Raw genomic sequence first — 21,021 nt, 5'->3', positions numbered from 1 at the left:
TCAATCAATCAAAGTAAATAAACAGGGATGGTAAAAGATCGAAAGTGATGGGGAAGAACAGAGAGGTTGGGAGAAGTACGGGGAGGACCCTAACTGAGGTTTGGAGTAAACAGCTGCAAGGGGTGGGTGGGGTGGGTGGAGGTGTGCGTTGAACAAATTATAGAAAGGCTGGGAACTTCTCTATGGTTCGGAAAATGCGGCGAGAGAGCGCGGAATTAAATATCACAGTGAAAAGGCGAAAAGTGAAAAATAACAGCAGGACGGTGTTCTCGAGGAATACAAAAATCGGGAGCCAAAGAACACTTGCTAATTAAGTGTCTAGGCAACAAGCGAAGAGAAAACAGGAGAGTAACATGCAGAAGGCGACTGGGAACAAAAACAAGACTTCCGGAGCAACCGAGGGTTCTCTTCCGGTACATGTGGCTTCGTCAGGCACTACTTTAAAACAAGCATATGCAATGAAATACGGCTCGCATTTACGTGAGATGTATTGCATTACAAATGGGACTGCATGCTTTTTAAAAAGAAAGAATGGGAGTAGGGGGTTGATGGGGGGACGAGAACTGACAAACTGCGGGAGGGGGCATGGAGGGGACATAGGCAATAAAATAATTTTTGAGTAAAGGGGCCAATAGCCTCGGAAGTGCACAAATTACGCCATGGCCGTCAGGAGGCATCCTTTGAAATTGAAGCCAATGAAAACCATAGTCGGAAAGTGCGCGGAGCTTCCCCCACTATAGTGTATACAGCATCTTTCGTCGAGACAGTGCATGCGCTGCCTAGCCGAAACCTAAAAATAAGGGCTTCGTTTAAAAAAGACACATGCACAGGCCAAGTGCGGGCTAATAAAAAAAGCAAACGACAAGCTTGTGTTCCGAGCTCAAAGCCCTTACTAAATGCCTCGCAGGGCAGGGCATGCACATTGGCTCAGGCAAGACCTAAAAAACATTGTCATAAAAAACAAGCATTTGCAATGCAATAGGCCTCACATTCGCAAGTGTTTGGAATATTGGCATTGTAAATGACAATAGGGCATATTAGCAAGGAACCTCATTAAAATTATCGCCTTTTTATCAGCATGAAACTGCCGATAAAACGGCAATAATGGGCTTGCTAATATGCGTTATTGAATTCCTATAGAATCCCAGGTTAGATGTCCTGCACATCTAACCTGGGATTCTATAGGAATTCTATAACGCATATTAGCAAGCCCATTATCGCTGTTTCATCGGCAGTTTCCTGCCGATAAAACGGCAATAATTTTAACGAGGTTCCTTGCTAATATGCCCCAATGTCTTTTATTTTTGTGTTTTGAAAACCTGCAAGCGGTTTGCAAACACGCACTTTAGGGTTGAATTACAAACCACTTGTGCCACCCGTACGTCACTTTTCCCATGTTAAAAATGACGTAAAAGTAGCGCAAGAGTCATGTAAAAAAGCCCCTTTGTACTTATAATCCTTGCTTACAAGAAGTAAGACTGGCAGTAAAAGAGGCGCAGTTACTGCCAGCCTTGCTTCTCATAAGTGAGAGAGCGCCATGTTATCCTAAAATAACTGTAGGGGTGTATTATAATCACGAGTATTCAGCACCCGCATATTTAGAGGACAGTACTAATGTGTGTTTTAGAAATGTAACAGTAGGTCGGGTATCAGTGCAATATGTAGAAATAGAATTATATTGTTGCAGAATAATGTAGAGCTTTGACAAAAGTGTGATGCTATGAATAATGTAGAAGAAGTGTTTATCGTGTGAAAAGCTGCATTACAATAGACGTGCCATAGTAAGAGTTGCACATGTAGAGAAATAAATTGTAATGCATTAACGTGAGTAGAATGTAGGCTTCAGAATCGAAAATGTAATGATGCTTTATAATAATGTTGAACGTATTGCTTATGATGTAGAATTAGAAATGCATTTAAACGTGTAAAATGCCTGGGACATGAAGAAGCCAGTTGAGGCCTAACTGTAATTTCTTTAGTTAGCCATAGTTGCAGGCGGAACAATTTCTCCTTGAGAAGACGCTGTTCTCAGCAAATATTGAAATGTAACTTTGAATGTGTGCAGAGTTGCTTCTCAAGTATTTCAGCTGCAGGTGCAAGGCCATGGAGCTTGTTAGGTGAAATAATCCATTGTTTTAGGAGTTAGGATGGTTGGCGCGAGTACAGAGGAGTATCCAGGAATGCGGGAGTGCAACAGTTGGCGGAGAAGGTGCCTGGGACCCATTGACACCTCAACGGACTTTGGATGGAGACGTGCCACGTTAGGAAACTCCACAGACCAACCCCTGCTCAGAGGGTAGTCACTAGTCATTTAAATGGGATTCGATTGTTGAGTTGCAAAGCTGTTTGAGTTATGAATTATGAAAATCTTCCCTCTACACTTCTTAGCAGACAAAAAGGTTCAATCGGCCTGACACAGGATTCCAGAGATTGGTAAGGTAAAATCTAGTTAAGAATCCCAGCTTCGGCATAAGCAACGACTATAAGTACAAAGTAGCATATTTACAAGGGAAGTGGCGGAGTGAGGCGTTAGCCTTCCTGGCTTAACGCCTCACTCCGCCACTTCAGAAACACAGGGCTGCATCATAATTACAACAATATGGAGCAGCCCACGTTTCCCCCTGCGCTGGTGCTATATTTAGCAGCCTAGCGCCAACACAGGCACCCTTGCATGTTAGTGCATAAGCTGGCAAGGTTTTAGATTGCTATGTGTGACACTTTCAGGATTTCAGTGTAATTATGAGTGACATTTCAATGAGTATGAGTGACACTTTCTCTCGTACAAAATCAAGCAATGAAGATGAGGGAAACATATAAATATTAGAACATTAGGCCATTTGAGCAACGGGGAACTCTAAGAACGTCTTAAAACTGCTGCAAAGCACCATAAATGGAAGAGCTTGACATCAGGGTTTTATGTGGGATGAAAAAAGTGGGGTCTCTAAAAGGGGCATGCATGTCCTATGTGATTAAGCGAATGGCTTAAACACAAACTACATTTCCCCACTAGCAGCACTCTGCTGGAAGAATTACTTCTAAAACAATTTTATTGCCAGCTGATATCGCACTCCTCACCTGGGGCAGAAATATGCATGGTGCAATCACAACAGAAAGCCCCATTTTCAAGCAATGCCTACAAATGTCTGCAGTGTTACGGTGGTAAAAAGATTCCCTCTTAACTACTATGTCCTGAAACTCTTCCCACGAAAAAGAAAGAATGAGTGAACATGTCAAGTTCACTGGGTTTTAAAGACACTCCTATTCACCATTGAACTCAGCTGGGACACGTATGGATGCCACCAACTGGAAACGATAGTGCTCTAGCAAATCCCCTTGACATAGAAGAACAATTTTCTGCCAAGACCAAAAACTGTGGGGAGGGTAATAAAATGGGGTAAACAGACGTTTTTTTATCGTATTTGTAAATGGCAATAGGGCTCAGTCTGTTAGAATACTAGCAACCAAAAGGTACCAATCACTGGAGTCAAGTGACATTTATCTCACTTGCTGGAGGTGTTTAAAATATGTGCTAATGCACAAATAAGTAGAGCACAGCTGTGAACAAATCATGCCGGAGACCCCCAACTCCCACCAAGAGACCACTGTCCCCAAGCATGCCACCTCTCAGCACTGTATAAACACAGACGTCAAAGGCACACCCCATGAAAGGGAGAAGGGGCAGCAAAATTAGAGCAGGAGGGCCGACTCACACAAAATGCTCTACACACATAACATGCAGAGCAGATCAACATTGACTACAACGCGGTACAAATCGCAACACGCACACAACAGAACACAGGACACAACAGGTGCCGCTTGTGTGTAGAAACTGGCCAATCACATTTGGCTTTGCAGGGGAATGTGAGATGATGATGTACAAGTACAAGCCCACATCCTTGATGGTGTCGGAATGTCCACTGTCTGCATCAAATAGGCAGCTCCTCCCAAACAGTCCAATGTCCCCTATCATGCAGTCTGGATGCAAACATGTACAATGCGTCAACATACATGTTAACACAATGTTAAAACGCATCTCCCCTTCACATTGCAGAGGGAAATACAACTGCAGAGCTGTCTGACCCTCTCTTCTCTGTTGTCGAAGAGGACCACCTGACCTTCGACCACAACGCCATCCTACAGCTCATGGACAGCCTCCGCTGCTCACCTCCAGATGCAAGACAGCCCAGCTGCCGTGAGGAGACCCCCGGCACAGACCGCACAGCAGCCAGCACCCACCACAGCGGATGCCTCCCAGGACCCCCAGGAAGACCACATGGCCTTCCAACGGCGGGTGTTGGTGTGTCAGGAGCCGCTAGCTGAACAGGTGCAGTGGGGAGTGACCACATGGCAGACAAACTAGATCCCATACGTGGGTGTCTGCGTCCCAATTGGGACCTCTCACAGTCCCTAACGGACACCCACAGTCCACTCCATGCCCCCCAACAAACCATGGCTGACATTGCTGGAGTACTGATTCGGAGGCAAGAACAACTGTCTAGTCCGAGTGGCTCCAGCGATGTCGCCCGGCAGTTGGGACACATGGAGGTTGATGGAGAACATAGAGCGGACGCGGGCGGAAAGAGCACCAGCCATGGCCGCACACCAGCAAGAGGTAGCTGGGTTCCACAATGACATGAAGACCCTCTTTATTATGGCTTTGCTACCACCACATCCACATCTCTGATTATTTTCAAACGATCAAGTTTCAACCCAAACTTCACAAAATTGTATTTATTAGATTATTAAAACTGTGGTTTTAAATAGAGTTCATTTTCTTCACTTCTTTCAGCTTTTTATCACTATATTGTAAATCTATAAAGATCTCCAAAAATTGCAATTGCTAGTTTTCAGCGGGTATACGTTAAAATTGTGGTATTAATGTTGCCCTCATTTTGTTCACTACTTTCTGCTTTTTATCACTGCCATGTCAATCTATAAAGAGCTCCAAAAATTGCAATTTCTGGTCTTCAGCCTCCACACAAAGTGCAACTGAAACCAAAAACACAGTCTGAACCATGCTAAATGGAGTTGTAGAAAAGGCTTCATCTGATTAGACTCTCTGCTCAATATTAGAGCGACTCTTCGGAGTCAAACGGGCTAGATACAGAAGGAAGATTATTGGACACTGCAAAATATGAAGACAATAAGGTCTGATTAATAAAAACTGTAATGTGTTTAGTTCGATCCGAAGGGTTTGTCATCCTTGCAAAGCATTATGGGAAGCCGGATATCCGTTTACAGTTTTTCCCGATGCAGGAAGTGCTTCGCTCAGCGTCGCATGGGATAAACGAAGCAGGCGTGATGACGTCACAGCGTTCCCCCTTCAGGCGTCTCTAGTTGTCCCTGCGTGGCACGGATGCCGGCTGGAGTGGGACACCTAGTGACACCGTGTGGTACTGCACCCTGGTATCCTGTGGAGCCTTTGACCTCACTTCTCTTGTGCAAAGCATCACAGAATCTATACTGTTTACATAATGCAGCCCGACCTCTGACCCCAAGATAAAAACACAGACAAAATATTGCACCACTCATAGGTACCTTAAAAAATGTTCATGTTGACAAAGTCTCTACAAATATTTTGACATCTTATCTATCACCACACGAAAAACCACTGACATAAAAAAAAGGCATTTGCAATGCAATAGGCATCACATTGGCAAGTTTGTAATATTGTCATTGTAAATGACAATATCTTTTATTTTTTTGTTTTGAAAACCTGCAAGCTGTGTGCAAACACGCACTTTGGGGCAGATATACAAGCCCCTTGCGCCACCCGTACGTCACTTTTCCATGTTAAAAATGACGCAAAGTGGTGCAAGAGGCTTGTAAATCTGCCCCTCTGTACTTATAATCCTTGCTTACGAGAAGCAAGGCTGGCAGTAAAAGAGGTGCAGTTACTGCCAGCCTTGCTTCTCACAAGCAACGACTATAAGTACAAAGGAGCATATTCATATGGGAAGTGGTAGAGTGAGGCGTTAGCCTTCCTGACTTAACGCCTCACTCCACCACTTCAGAAACACAGGGCTGCATTATATTTACAACAATATGGAGCAGCCCTGCATTTCCCACCACGCTGGCGCTACACTTATCAGCCTAGCGCCAACACAGGCACCCATGCACCAGAGTGCATAGCTGCCAAAGTTTCAGATTGCTATGTGTGACATTTTCTGACTGACTGTTGGGTTTGTGGATTATTGCCTTCGGCGGTACACAAAAAGGATAGGTTGCTGGCGCTTCCATTATATTATGTGAATAGATGTGTGGGATGGTACACCCTAATCAATTTGTTGAAATTCTTCCAGCAACCTGATTTCTTGCAGCCCCGACTCACCAATAGTGGACACACCCTAACAATGCAAGTACACCCTATACACTATTCTCCTTTTGGACCGTTTTTTAATGACGGACGTTTTGAGCCGACTTTTGTAGATACATGTTGCAGAAAGGTGGGACGGTATGCTGCACTTATTGAGACAGATCTCGTTAGAGGGAGTTTTCGGCAATTGAACTCTTCCTTAATTTTCCGACATCCTCCCCCGGGAATAGCAGTAGACATCCCTTAGTCCCTAATGCTGTGGTAGGTCCTCAGTCTCCATTCTGCATTGTAGGAAGGGGACCTATAAAGGTTGGTAACAGTTCCTGTAATGTGACCTCTTCAATTCGATTGTCCATCAGCCCCTCTTTAGTCCCTCCACCGAATATCTATTTTATCTGTGGTGGGAATGGATACCTCTGGTTACCTGAGGGGTGGGGGGTGTCTGCCATCTAACGTATCTTCTACCCCCAGTTTTTTTGGCTCCTTCTAATTACCATAGGACCCATCGTTGGTCACCAGTGGTTTCCGGGCAGAGGAGCAGGAGGGAACTTCTGGAAGATGATGTTGACCAGACCGATACTTCTTTACAACAATGGACGGACATTACCCAGGGGTTGTTACCATTTTGGGGTCCCATGTTCAATAGTAGATCTATTAGGAAACTATCTAGGGTTATGGAGAAGGTGGTCAATACAGAAGCTGACATTGTGACCAACATGACCGTTGAGATGCAGGCTATGAGACCTTTCACTTTACAAAACAGGATGGTCCTAGACGTCATCCTGGCTGATAGGGGTTGAGCCTGCCGCATCATTGGGACCTCCTGTTGTGTTTATATCCCTGATTCCGCTCCCACTGTTAATTTGGCTGTATTAAAACTTCATTGATTGGCTGCTGAGTTACATCAGGACACTGGCACCTGGTCATTGAGTGGGTGTCTCTGGGGTGCTTTCTCTTCCAGGGGTTGGAAGATCTCAATGGGGGTAGTGGGAGTTTTGAGGGTTATTTTGATTTGCTGTTTTTGTGTTTATTGTCTTCCTCCTTGTTGCTCGCTTTGCGCCAGTACTATGACCTCCTCAAAATATCAATCTCGACAATATCCAGTTTTGAATAATGTGATATACAAAGAGATTCAATCACTTATGGCTATTGATGAGAACATCTTTGAAGATTGAGGATATTATTAGCTAGTCGTCTTCCCATAGTTATTGTAAAGGCACTCCTTTGGCCAATAAAGGCTGCGCTCATGTTAGCCACACAATGCTAAAAGGAGGGTCTGATAGGTTTTGCATTTCCCGCCCCTACATTCACTTAATATGATGACATATAAGTTAGCATAGTGTGTGTTTAACCGAATAATGTGTTGCATATGTATTTAGGACTAATTGGTTATTTTCGTGTTCTAGTTAGCAATTTCTTAGCTTAGCTCCTGTGCCGCCATCTTGGGAACATGTCTCCGCGACCAGACTGCAATCCCCCCTCCGTTATGAGCAGAAAATCCCTGTCTCAGCGCTTCTCGCATTGAGTTAGTATTTGCAGAAAACCCCAATAACGAAATGTGTTTCTTTTGCTATCAGTAATGTTCCCATGCCTAGAGGAGCGGTGCCTTGGCTCCGTGGCCTTGGGGTGATAACAGAGCCATCCTCCCGCAGGTGCAGCGGCTTCATGTGTGCGCTCATTGTTCACCATTTCTCCAGTCCTGTACTTTTCCATTAGGGGCGTGACTAATGTTGCTGTAATGTGTTATAATGTATTGTCGTTTTGAGAATCGTCAGTCCTCTCGGCGCACTCCTCGGAGTGAAGTGAGAAGGGGCCTCTCTATAGAGAAACTATTGGCCTAATAAATATTTTCTAATTCTTCTCCACTGGCTAGCTGGCTTATTTTATGGGAATGATATCTGAGTGAGGTAAGTTTGCTCAGGTGGTTTTGAGCCACGCTTATCATGCCTGCTAGAAACAGGCGTAAGACTTGACGCACCATGTTGAACACAGGCAGGGTTGGAACAGTGCTGGAGTTGCGTCGTGCCCGCGACGCAACCCCAGCACTGCACCATTTTTACGCCGTCAGATGCGTCACGCATCTGTTTATCCTTGCGCCATGTAAATAATGCGCATTTGTGGTGGTGCAGTGTAAACTTGCATGACGCATCTTTCCTGGTACTCTCTGCTGATTTGCAGCAGGGTTTGCGCCAGAAAACGTAACTGTGCCCGGAATAGTTCTCTGATTAATATTTATCTCCGATATGTAAATGCGATGCAAAGTTCAATCTTTTTACACTAATTTACTAGAATCTTGTTTACTCGAGTGTTAAAGAAATAGAGTCATTCTGCTCGTGATCAATATCATTTAGACCCATAAAGGTCTCCAAAAATTGCAAATTCAGGGGGCCTCATTTATGAAAAGTGATGCATCGCTGCGTGAAAACAGCGGTGCGTCACTTTTCATTACGCCCTCCTTGCGACACCAATGATGTGTCATATTTACAGTATGATGCATCATTGCGCAAGGAGTTACAGAAACGTCAGTATTTCTGACGTATCTGTATGGCGTAAAAGTGACGCATTGCTGGAGTGTGTCACAAAAGTGACGCAACTCCAGCAATGTGTCCTTTCACATGGGGCAAGCCTCATGTGGAAGGGCCTGCGTCTGTCTTACACCTGCTGTGAGGCAGGCGTAAGAAATTGACGCATTTGTTTCCTAGAAGTGCTGCGTCACTTCTATGACCGTTTATTGCATCAGAACGCCCCCCTGCATACATTATGCCTGGCGCAGGTATAAAGTAGCTCAGCGTTTTACAAAGTGACGTATCTACCTAGATGCGTCACTTTGTAAATATGGTGCAACAAGGCACATTTTTTACACTACTGGTGCGTCACAAAAAATGACACACCAGCGGCGTAAAAGTGACGCACTGCCTCATAAATGAGGCCCAGGGTATTTAGCCGCCTTACAAAGTTTAACTGATGCCGAGAATTGTTGGATAAAGTAAAAAAAACAATAGAATATTGGGGAAAATCAGCGCTGTAGAAAACATCTCCTCTGATTGGACTCTTATGAATCTTAGAACGACTCTACGGACTTAAAGGAGATAGATGCAGAAGGATGATTATCGTACTGCACAAAATAGGAAGACATTAATGTCTATTTAATGAAAAGTGTAATGTGTTTAATTAGATGCGAAGGGTTTGTCTTCCTTTCAATGCATTATGGGCAGCTTGATATCCGTTCAGACTTTGTCACGATGCAGGAAGTGCTTCGATCAGGGTCGCATGTGATAAACAAAACAGGCGTGGTGACGTCATAGCTTTAATCTGTCAGGCGTCTCCAGTTGTCCCTGTATGGCTCGAACGCTGGCTGGAGTGGGACACCTAGTAACGACATGCGGTACTGTACCCTGGTATCTTGTGGACCCTTTGACCTCACTTCTCGTGTGCAAAGTATCTCAGAATCTATACTGTTTTGTAATGCAGCCATACCACTGACCTCAAGATAAAAATGCAGACAAAATATTGCTCCACTCACAGGTACTTTAAAAAATGAGGGCTTCGTTTAAAAAAGACACATGCACAGGCCAATTGCGGGCTAATAAAAAAAAAAGCACACGACAAGCTTGTGTTCAGAGTTCAAAGCCCTTACTAAATGCCTCGCAGGGCAGGGCATGCGCGCTGGCTCAGGCAAGACCTAAAAAACATTGTCAAAAAAAAACAGGCATTTGCAATGCAATAGGCCTCACATTCGCAAGTGTTTGAAATATTGGCATTGTAAATGACAATGGGGCAGATTTACAAGCCCCTTGCGCCACGGTTACGCCACCTTGCGTCACGCAACAGCGGCGTACACGTGGCGCATCCCTGCGAGGCATTTACAACATGACGCATCTAGGGAGATGCGAAACGTTATAAAGCCCAGCGCCACAATGGGGGCGTTCCCACGCAGGGTGGGCGTTTCGGCGCCTGTGTGCCTCGCAAAAGTGCCTGCGTGAATTCTACAAGATTTCACGCAGGCACTTCTGTGACGCTGCTACGTCAATTCCTTATGCCTGCTTGAAGCAGGCATAAGAACTGACGCAGCATGTTAAGTATTGGGCGGCCCTGAGCATTGCTGGAGTTGCGTCATGCTTGCGACACGACTCCAGCAAAGCGCCGCCCGTACACCACATGATGCGTTACGCATCTGCCCTTTCTTGCACCATGGTGCGCCGCATTGTTAATGCGGCGCATCTGTGGTGGCGCAAGGAGGGAATTGCATGACGCATCGGTTCTGGCGCATCCCTGCTGATTTGCAGAGATGCGCCAGAAGACGTAAATATGCCCCAATGTCTTTTTTTTGTGTGTTTTGAAAACCTGCAAGCGGTTTGTAAAAACGCACTTTGGGGTAGAATTACAAGCCCCTTACGCCACCCGTAAGTCACTTTTCCCATGTTAAAAATTACGTAAAAGTGGCGCAAGAGTCTTGTAAGTAAGCCCCTTTGTACTTATAATCCTTGCTTAAAAGAAGTAAGGCTGGCAGTAAAAGAGGCGCAGTTACTGCCAGCCTTGCTTCTCATAAGTGAGAGAGTGCCATGTTATCTTAAAAAAACTGTAGGGGTGCATTATAATCACGAGTAGTCAGCACCCGCATATTTAGAGGACAGTACTGATGTGTGTTTAGAAATGTAACAGTAGGTCAGGGATCAGTGCAATATGTAGAAATAGAATTATATTGGTGCAGACTAATGTAGAGCTTTAACAAAAGCGTGATGGTATGAATAATGTAGAAGAAGTGTTTATCGTGTGAAAAGCTGCATTAGAATAGACGTGCCATAGTAAGAGTTGCACATGTAGAGAAATAAATTGTAATGCATTAACGTGAGTAGAATGTAGGCTTCAGAATCGAAAATGTAATGATGCTTTATAATAATGTTGAACGTATTGCTTATTATGTAGAATTAGAAATGCTTTTAAACGTGTAAAAAGCCTGGGACATGAAGAAGCCAGGTGAGGCCTAACTGTAATTTCTTTAGTTAGCCATAGTTGCAGGCGGAACAATTTCTCCTTGAGAAGACGCTGTTCTCAGCAAATATTGAAATGTAACTTTAAATGTGTGTAGAGTTGCTTCTCACGTATTTCAGCTGCAGGTGCAAGGCCATGGAGCTTGTTAGGTGAAATAATCCATTGTTTTAGGAGTTAGGATGGTTGGAGCGAGTATAGAGGAGTATCCTGGAATGCGGGAGTGCAACAGTTGGCGGAGAAGGTGCCTGGGACCCATGGACACCTCAACGGACTTTGGATGGAGACGTGCCACGTTGGAAAACTCCACAGACCAACACCTGCTCAGAGGGGCGTACCTAGGGCGGGCCTATGGCGTGCCAGTCGTTTTTTTTTTTTTTATTAGGGACAGCATCCCGAGGGTGGAGAGCAGATTGGAGGAGATACAGAGCAGAGAGCAGTTGGAAGTGCTCAATGTAGGCAGTCTCAGAGTAACTTTAGGGAACTTAGGGCAGAGTGGGGTGTAGTAAGGAGCATCTTAGAACGAGCTCAGTAACCTAGGCCGTATACTCGGAGAAAGTGAATGCATTTCTTAGGAAGTCTTCACTGCTGACACCTTTACTCTTGCCGGGGAGGTACCGTTAAGTAGGGATGTCACCTTGGAGTTAGTGTAGGGACAGACTAACCAATTTATTTTCCTTTCTGTAAATGCAGTCCAGACTTCAAGCGGGGACTGTCATTGTATGGCTAATGCTTCTTGAATTGACTTTGGTGTATATTCTGAGTCGTCTGAGACTCCTGCGTAGTATTATGTTTGTATTAGTGCCAGTTTACCTTCTGAACCTCTTTCTGAGGTGTTTGTATGTTCAATTGTTCTTGGCTTTGTAATAAATTCTTGAACTTCAGTTCGTAGCACTAGTCATTTAAATGGGATTCGATTGTTGGGTTGCAAAGCTGTTTAAGTTATGAATTTGAAAATCTTCCCTCTACACTTCTTAGCAGACAAAAAGGTTCAATCAGCCTGACACAGGATTCCAGAGATTGGTAAGGTAAAATCTAGTTAAGAATCCCAGCTTCGGCATAAGCAACGACTATAAGTACAAAGGGATTCATGAAGGGGGGTGGTGATGGACAGAGCATCTGAATTGAGCAGAACACTCCTACCCAGTCAAAAGATCAGGGCTTTATCCATCACCGTTTTTTAGCTCACGGCACCATCCCAGCTCAGAACCTGGCTACATGCAAATTAGTCTGACCATGGCCCAGTGCATCATGGGAACAGGGCAGACCAAACTACCAAGCCAATTCTTTACTGGAAATGAAACAAGCTTCCGGGGACCAGTTTCTGGCATTACAGCCGTCTTCAGCCCGGCTTGCTTGAATCCTGATGGTGCAGTGAGCAAGGGACTCACATCTGAGTATACCCTTCCACACTTGTGGTGGCCAAAACGATTCATAAAGGGGGTGGTGATAGACAGAGTATCTGAATTAAGCAGAACGCTCCTACCCAGTCAAAAGATCAGGGCTTTATCCATCGCCGTTTTTTAGCTCACTGCACCATCCCAGCTCAGAACCTGGCTACATGCAAATTAGTCTGACCCTGGCCCAGTGCATCATGGGAACAGGGCAGACCAAACTACCAAGCCAATTCTTTACTGAAAAGAAAACAAGCTTTCGGGGACCAGTTTCTGGCATTACAGCCGTTTTCTGCCCGGCTTGCTTGAATCCTGATGGTGCAGTGAGCAAGGGACTCACATCTGAGTATACCCTTCCACACTTGTGGTGGCCAAAACGATTCATAAAGGGGGTGGTGATGGACAGAGTATCTAAATTAAGCAGAACACTCCTACCCAGTCAAAAGATCAGGGCTTTATCTATCACCGTTTTTTAGCTCACTGCACCATCCCAGCTCAGAACCTGGCTACATGCAAATTAGTCTGACCCTGGCCCAGTGCATCATGGGAACAGGGTGGACCAAACTACCAAGCCAATTCTTTACTGGAAAGGAAACAAGCTTCCGGGGACCGGTTTCTAGCATTACAGCCTTCTTCGGCCCGGCTTGCTTGAATCCTGATGGTGCAGTGAGCAAGGGACTCACATCTGAGTATACCCTTCCACACTTGTGGTGGCCAAAACGATTCATAAAGGGGGTGGTGATAGACAGAGTATCTGAATTAAGCAGAACGCTCCTACCCAGTCAAAAGATCAGGGCTTTATCCATCGCCGTTTTTTAGCTCACTGCACCATCCCAGCTCAGAACCTGGCTACATGCAAATTAGTCTGACCCTGGCCCAGTGCATCATGGGAACAGGGCAGACCAAACTACCAAGCCAATTCTTTACTGAAAAGAAAACAAGCTTTCGGGGACCAGTTTCTGGCATTACAGCCGTTTTCTGCCCGGCTTGCTTGAATCATGATGGTGCAGTGAGCAAGGGACTCACATCTGAGTATACCCTTCCACACTTGTGGTGGCCAAAACGATTCATAAAGGGGGTGGTGATGGACAGAGTATCTGAATTAAGCAGAACACTCCTACCCAGTCAAAAGATCAGGGCTTTATCCATCACTGTTTTTTAGCTCACTGCACCATCCCAGCTCAGAACCTGGCTACATGCAAATTAGTCTGACCCTGGCCCAGTGCATCATGGGAACAGGGCAGACCAAACTACCAAGCCAATTCATTACTGGAACGGAAACAAGCTTCCGGGGACCGGTTCCTGGCATTACAGCCGTTTTCGGCCCAGCTTGCTTGAATCCTGATGGTGCAGTGAGCAAGGGACTCACATCTGAGTATACCCTTCCACACTTGTGGTGGCCAAAACAATTCATAAAGGGTGTGGTGATGGACAGAATATCTGAATTAAGCAGAACACTCCTATCCAGTCAAAAGATCAGGGCTTTATCCCTCACCATTTTTTAGCTCATTGCACCATCCCAGCTCAGAGCCTGGCTACATGCAAATTAGTCTGACCCTGGCCCAGTGCATCATGGGAACAGAGCAGACCAAACTACCAAGCCAATTCTTTACTGGAAAGTAAACAAGCTTCCGGGGACCGGTTTCTGGCTTTACAGCCATCTTTTGCCTGGCTTGCTTGAATCCTGATGGTGCAGTGAGCAAGGGACTCACATCTGAGTATACCCTTCCACACTTGTGGTGGCCAAAACGATTCATAAAGGGGGTGGTGATGGACAGAGTATCTGAATTAAGCAGAACACTCCTACCCAGTCAAAAGATCAGGGCTTTATCCATCACCGTTTTTTAGCTCACTGCACCATCCCAGCTCAGAACCTGGCTACATGCAAATTAGTCTGACCCTGGCCCAGTGCATCATGGGAACAGGGCAGACCAAACTACCAAGCCAATTCTTTACTGTAAAGGAAACAAGCTTCCGGGGACCGGTTTCTGGCATTACAGCCGTCTTCGGCCCGGTTTGCTTGAATCCTGATGGTGCAGTGAGCAAGGGACTCACATCTGAGTATACCCTTCCACACTTGTGGTGGCCAAAACGATTCATAAAGGGGGTGGTGATGGACAGAGTATCAAGCCCTGATCTTTTTACTGGGTAGGAGTGTTCTGCTTAATTCAGATGCTCTGTCCATCACCACCCCCTTTATGAATCGTTTTGGCCACTATAGGAGTGGAAGGGTATGCTCAGACATGAGTCCCTTGCTCACTGCACCATCATGATTCAAGCAAGCCAGGCCGAAGACGGCTGTAATGCCAGAAACCGGTCCCCGGAAGCTTGTTTCCTTTCCAGTAAAGAATTGGCTTGGTAGTTTGGTCTGCCCTGTTCCCATGATGCACTGGGCCAGGGACAGACTACTTTGCATGTAGCCAGGTTCTGAACTGGGATGGTGCAGTGAGCTAAAAAACGGTGATGGATCAAGCCCTGATCTTTTGACTGGGTAGGAGTGTTCTGCTTAATTCAGATGCTCTGTCCATCAACACCCCCTTTATGAATCGTTTTGGCCACTATAGGAGTGGAAGGGTATGCTCAGACATGAGTCCCTTGCTCACTGCAGCATCAGGATTCAAGCAAGCCTGGCCGAAGACGGCTGTAATGCCAGAAACCGGTCCCCGGAAGCTTGTTTTCTTTCCAGTAAAGAATTGGCTTGGTAGTTTGGTCTGCCCTGTTCCCATGATGCTCTGGGCCAGGTTCTGAACTGGGATGGTGCAGTGAGCTAAAAAACGGTGATGGATCAAGCCCTGATCTTTTGACTGGGTAGGAGTGTTCTGCTTAATTCAGATGCTCTGTCCATCACCACCCCCTTTATGAATCGTTTTGGCCACTATAGGAGTGGAAGGGTATGCTCAGACATGAGTCCCTTGCTCACTGTACCATCAGGATTCAAGCAAGCCTGGCTGAAGACGGCTGTAATGCCAGAAACCGCTCCCCGGAAGCTTGTTTCCTTTTCAGTAAAGAATTGGCTTGGTAGTTAGGTCTGCCCTGTTCCCATGATGCACTGTGCCAGGGACAGACTAATTTGCATGTAGCCAGGTTCTGAACTGGGATGGTGCAGTGAGCTAAAAAACGGTGATGGATCAAGCCCTGATCTTTTGACTGGGTAGGAGTGTTCTGCTTAATTCAGATGCTCTGTCTATCACCACCCCCTTTATGAATACCTATAAGTACAAAGGAGCATATTTACAAGGGAAGTGGCGAAGTGAGGCGTTAGCCTTCCTGGCTTAACGCCTCACTCCGCCACTTCAGAAACGCAGGGCTGCATCCTAATTACAACAATATGGAGCAACCCACGATTGCCCCTGCGCTGGGGCTATACTTAGCAGCCTAGCGCCAACACAGGCACCCTTGCACGATAGTGCATAGCTGCCAAGGTTTCAGATTGCTATGTGTGACATTTTCAGCATTTCAGGGTAATTATGAGTGACATTTAAACGAGTATGAGTGACACTTTCTCTCGTGCGAAATCAAGCAATGAAGAGGAGGGAAACATATAAATATTAGAACATTAGGCCATTTGAGCAACGGGGAACTCTAAGAAAATCTTAAAACTGCTGTAAAGCACCAGAAATGGAAGAGCTTGACATCAGGGTTTTAAGTGGGATGAAAAAAAGTGGGGTCTCTAAAAGGTGAATGCATGGCCTCTGTGATTAAGCGAATGGCTTAAACACAAACTACATTTCCTCACTAGAAGCACTCTGCTGGAAGAATTACTTCTAAAACTGTTTCATTGCCAGCTGATATCGCACTCCTCACCTGGGAAAGAAAAATGCATGGTGCACTCAAACAGAAAGCCCCATCTTCAAGCAATGCTTTCAAATTCCTGCAGTGTTACGGTTGTAAAAAGATTGCCTCTTAACTACTATGTCCTGAAACTCATCCCACGAAAATGAAAGAATGAATGAACATATGAAGTTCACTGGGCTTTAAAGACACTCCTATTCACCATTGAACTCAGCTGGGACACGTATGGATGCCACCAACTGGAAACGATAGAGCTCTAGCAAATCCCCTTGACATAGAAGAACAATTTTCTGCCAAGACCAAAAACTGTGGGGAGGGTAATAAAATGGGGTGAACAGACTTTTTTTAATCGTATTTGTAAATGGCAATAGGGCTCAGTCTATTAGAATACCAGCAACCAAAAGTTACCAATCACTGGAGTCAAGGGACATTTATCTCACTTGCTGGAGGTGTTTAAAATATGTGCTAATGCACAAATAAGTAGAGCACAGCTGTGAACAAATCATGCCGGAGACCCCCAACTCCCACCAAGAGACCACTGTCCCCAAGCATGCAACCTCTCAGCACTGTATAAACACAGACGTCAAAGGCACACCCCATGAAAGGGAGAAGGGGCAACAAAATTAGAGCAGTAGGGCCGACTCACACAAAATGTTGTACACACATAACAGGCAGAGCACACCAACATTGACTACAACGCGGTACAAATCACAACACGCACACAACAGAACACAGGACACAACAGGTGCCGCTTGTGTGTAGAAACTGGCCAATCACATTTGGCTTTGCAGGGAAATGTGAGATGATGATGTACAAGTACAAGCCCACATCCTTGATGGTGTCGGAATGGCCACTGTCCCGCATCAAACAGGCAGCTCCTCCCAAACAGTCACAATGTACACTGTCATGCAGTCTTAATGCAAACATGTACAATGCGTCAACATACATGCTAACACACTGTTAAAACGCTTCTCTCCTTCACATTGCAGAGGGAAATACAACTGCAGAGCTGTCTGACCCTCTCTTCTCTGTTGTCGAAGAGGACCACCTGACCTTCGACCATGGCACCATCCTACAGGTCATGGACAGCCTCCGCTGCTCACCTCCAGATGCAAGACAGCCCAGCTGCCATGAGGAGACCCCCGGCACAGACTGCACAGCAGCCAGACCCACCACAGCGGCTGCCTCCCAGGACCCCCAGGAAGACCACATGGCCTTCCAACGGCGGGTGTTGGTATGTCAGGAGCCGCTAGCTGACCAGGTGCAGTGGGGATTGACCACATGGCAGACAAACTAGATCCCATACGTGGGTGTCTGAGTCCCAATTGGGACCTCTCACAGTCCCTAACGGACACCCACAGTCCACTCCATGCCCCCCAACAAACCATGGCTGACATTGCTGGAGTACTGATTCGGAGGCAAGAACAACAGTCTAGTCCGGTTGGCTCCAGCGATGTCGCCCGGGAGTTGGGACATGTGGAGGTTGATGGAGAACATAGAGCGGACGCAGGCGGAAAGAGCACCAACCATGGCCGCCACCAGCAAGAGGTAGCTGGGTTCCAAAATGACATGAAGACCCTCTTTATTATGGCTTTGCTACCACTACATCCACATCACGGGTCATCTTCAAATGATCAAGTTTCAACCCAAACTTCATAAAATTGTATTTATTAGATTATTAAAACTGTGGTTTTAAATAGCGCTCATTTTCTTCACTTCTTTCAGCTTTTTATCACTGTCATGTCAATCTATAAAGATCTCCATAAATTGCAGTTGCTAGTTTTCAGCTGGTATACATTGAAATTGTGGTATTAATGTTGCGCTCATTTTGTTCCCTTCTTTCTGCTTTTTATCACTGTCATGTCAATCTATAAAGATCTCCAAAAATTGCCATTTCTGGTCTTCAGCCACCACATCAAGTTCAACTGAAACCGAAAAAGCATCTCTAAAGTGTCGTACAAATTAGAGTTGTAGAAAAGGCGTCATCTGATTAGACTCTCTGCTCAATATTAGAGCGACTCTTCGGAGTCAAACTGAATAGATACAGAAGAAAGATTATCGGACACTGCAAAATATGAAGACAATAAGGTCTGATTGATAAAAACTGTAATGTGTTTAGTTAGATCCGAAGGGTTTGTCATCCTTGCAATGCATTATGGGCAGCCGGATATCCGTTCAGAGTTCGTCACGATGCAGGAAGTGCTCCACCTAGCGTCGCTCCGGGATAAACAAAGCAGGCATGGTGACGTCACAGCGTTCCCCCGTCAGGCGTCTCTAGTTGTCCCTGTATGGCTTGGACGCCGGCTGGAGTGGGACCCCTAGTGTCGACGTGTGGTACTGCACCCTGGTATCCTGTGGAGCCTTTGACTTCACTTCTCTGGTGCAAAGCATCACAGAATCTATACTGTTTACATAATGCAGCCCGACCTCTGACCTCAAGATAAAAACACAGACAAAATATTGCACCACTCACAGGTACTTTAAAAACTGAGCATGATGACAAGGTCTCTACAAATATTTTAGTTTCAAAAGTGTTTTTATTGAAATTCGTAACAGGCATATAATAAGACAGTTCTTGTGAGAGAAGTAAACTCAGAGCGTACAGTGCGGGCGGGACAGACAAGCATGTCTTCCCTTGTGTATCAGATGGAGCAAGGAAGGTACGCCCAAGTAGCGATGCAATGTCACGCATGGAAGAACAAAAGATCGACATAAGGAAGAAAACACGAACCAAACCCCCCCCCCCCTCCCCCACAAAAACCCCCCTCCCCCCGCCCCGACCAGTGTGCCCACGAAGGTCAGTGACACCTGCATGGAGTCGCGGGAGCAAGACGAGGCCATAATTAGTAGAGTCACCGGGAGTCACCGGTGGTGTCAGTGAGACGTAAAATCCTAAGATACCTGGGGCAGGTGATTTCATTGAACTCCTTGGATAAGAGGGTCAGCAAGGGGAGCCATGTCTTGCGAAAGGCGTCTGTGGAGCTGGTGAGAGTGGCATGGATACGCTCCATCCCAAGGGTGAACCACAGTTTGTGGAGCCATCCCGTGTGCGTAGGTTTGGTTGTAGTGCCCCATAGTGACAAGATGTGCTGTGTGGCTGCCTGCATAGCAACGCCCATCTGCCGGCCGCGTAGTGATTTGAGGGGAAACATTAAAGCATTGGGCAGACCCAACACGGTGTATGCTGGGAATCTCGGGACTTCAGTCTCGAAAGTGGAGTCTATGTCATCTAGGACCTGTTTCCAAAAATCTCCCAGCTCGGGGCACCCCCAGAGGATGTGAGTCAAGGTACCACGTTCCCCGCACCCTCTCCAGCAAAGGTCGCTGCGCCCCGGGTTTCCCTGGTGTAATCGGACCGGGGTAAGGTGCCAATATATGGCGAGTTTGACTGCAGTTTCCCTTGCTTTGGTGTTTCGTGTAGTGTGTGAGGCTCTATGGTAGATGTATCCCCATTCTTTGGATGACAAGGTCCTCCCAAGTTCAGCCTCCCAGCGCCTTTGACCAGGTGATTTAGCCTGAGAGGGTGAAGGGGCAAGCATTTTATAGAGTTCGGAGACGAGGCGCTTATCTGTGGACTTAGTAAGCAGCCACCTCTCGAAGTCCGTCATGGGGCGTCCCACCAGGGCAATGACGTTCGGGTCTGTGAGCCAGTGTCGGAGCTGGAGGTATTGGAAGAAGTGGGGGTGTTCTATCCCGTATCCTTGTTTAATGTCGTCGAAAGAAAGGAATCCGTTCATGTCAAAAAGATGTCCCGCAGCTCGGCACGCCGAGCCCCGCCATTGAGAAAATGCACCTGGGCCCTCACCTGGGGGGAAGTCAGGGTTGTCCAGAAGGGGAGTGAAAGGGGAAGGGAAAGTAGTCAGTCCGCATTTGAGCGCTACCCGGTTCCACACCTGCAGGGTCGTGCGAGTGATCGGGGACCGTGACATATAACTGGGCCTGTGGCGTTTGGCCAGGAATGGAATCCGCCACAGCGGCGTCTGAGCCATAGCTCTATCTTGGAAAAGCCATCTCTTTTCTGATTCAGGCCTGTACCACTCCACCAGGTATCGGAGTTGGGATGCCTGGAAGTACCGCGTCAAGTCCGGGATTCCGAGACCGCCCTCATCCATGCTCTTGTATGCGAGCGATTTGTGAAGTCGGGCTCTCCTCCCCTCCCAAATAAAGCCAGACAGTAATTCTTGTAAGGTTTTCAACGTGCCCGCAGGAGGCACAATGGGAATCGTTTGAAATAAATATAAAATCCGCGGCAGGACTGACATTTTTATAGCCGCCACTCTCCCCAGCAGAGAAAGAGGTTGTTTGGACCATCTAGCCAGGTCTGAGCGGATCCGGGTGACAAGAGCTGCGTAATTAGTGGAGACCGTGAGGTCAGTTGAGGGAGTCAGGGTGATGCCTAGGTATGGTACCCGGTCGACCACCAGTAGGCCGCTGAGGTGACCCAATGTCGGGGCCTGTGGGCGCGCATGTTTACCTAGAGGCAAGATGAGGGATTTTGCGATATTAATGCGGAAGCCTGAAACAGCCCCA

The sequence above is a fragment of the Lissotriton helveticus genome, chromosome 8, assembly GCF_964261635.1.
Source record: "Lissotriton helveticus chromosome 8, aLisHel1.1, whole genome shotgun sequence".
Lineage (NCBI taxonomy): Eukaryota > Metazoa > Chordata > Amphibia > Caudata > Salamandridae > Lissotriton > Lissotriton helveticus.
Note: the sequence above shows the minus strand (reverse complement) of the source record.